Source organism: Aplysia californica, unplaced genomic scaffold (assembly GCF_000002075.1).
Source record: "Aplysia californica isolate F4 #8 unplaced genomic scaffold, AplCal3.0 scaffold00032, whole genome shotgun sequence".
Taxonomy (NCBI): Eukaryota; Metazoa; Mollusca; class Gastropoda; order Aplysiida; family Aplysiidae; genus Aplysia; species Aplysia californica.
In genome coordinates, this window is record NW_004797302.1 from 1,616,083 (window position 1) to 1,617,229 (window position 1,147).

At 44.0% G+C, this 1,147-nt stretch overlaps 1 protein-coding gene across 1 annotated transcript in view; it reads right to left on the reverse strand.

Moving 5' to 3' along the window:
- Window positions 1-910, reverse strand: part of LOC101853997 (unconventional myosin-VIIa) — a gene marked incomplete in the record, with an annotated part of 37,288 nt that extends 36,378 nt beyond the window's left edge. Inside the window, 1 exon segment of the mRNA XM_035973819.1 lies at window positions 53-910.
- Between the last annotated feature and the right edge of the window lie 237 nt (window positions 911-1,147).

The following is a 1,147-nucleotide window of genomic DNA, read 5'->3' on the forward strand; positions in this document are numbered from 1 at the left end:
CCAAGGAGCTTAAAACAACATCCTTGCCCCTCACCCAAAACTACCAACTTACTTCCTTCTTCCTCACGTTACACCTTAGGTCACACCACTTTGCCAAGTATTTTGTACTCCGTCTTCGAAACTACCCATAACAAACTACATCGAGTAGATTTCTGGCCGCCGTTTTCATGCTGGCTGGGAAGGAGGTAACAGAGTGCTAAACAAACAAGAAGAAAGTGGCGAAGGGAGATGGGTGAAGGCTAGAAAAAACCCAGGCAGAACGCCTTGACACCGATCATACAAAGCAAACATTACAGAAACATGTCTCGCTCCGGACTTACCTGTTCTGTCGCTGCGGGAATTTGACCTCCTCTTGAGAAAATGTTCTCTCTCTTTAACCAGTTAGTTCAACGAAAATTGATGTAGGCTAAATGTGTTTATAAACTTTGCTCTGTTTGAAGGAAACACGCACATGCACAAACTTATTTAATGTTCACAAGATGAAACTTTCAACTCTGTAACGACGTAACCGGCCCGCGAACACGGCCTGGAAATGGACAGGTACAGAATGAACAATATGCGTTATCGTCTGTGGTTTTATCTCACTGTTCGTGACTTGTGAGACGCGATTTCTTCAGAGGTGAACAACGGCCCAGCCCACCTCTCCTCGGAAAAGCTGTCTAAAAATATCGGATAAGGCGCACGACACCTTTATTATTCATCGATAAGCCTAAGACTAAGAGTGACTCAGAAACACACTCTTTTCCGTGACGTGACAACATTCCTTGTTCCTTTAGGTGGTGCCCCCGATCGGCCAGGGTCAGTGAAGCGAGACTGTATTCGTCAAAGCCTTCTTCTGTACCGTAATATTGACACAGAAAGCTTGTGAGAGGCCCAGTGGTGAAGAATGCTCGTGGCACGCTGGTTTGTCACTGTTCATCTCTCTCGCCTCGCCTCCCTCGTACTGCGAATTTATAATATCAGTAGGCCTACATTGTAAGCTTATTGGTCAAGAAGTTTTAAATCATAGCTTCCATCAGATCAGCAGAGCACGCCCGTTTTCTCTCTATCCATATAAGTGTATAATATTAGGATGTTCTGCGTATGTCGTTATTATATTATTCTCTTTCAGATTCACTTTTCCGCTTGCGAAACAACATATATATAT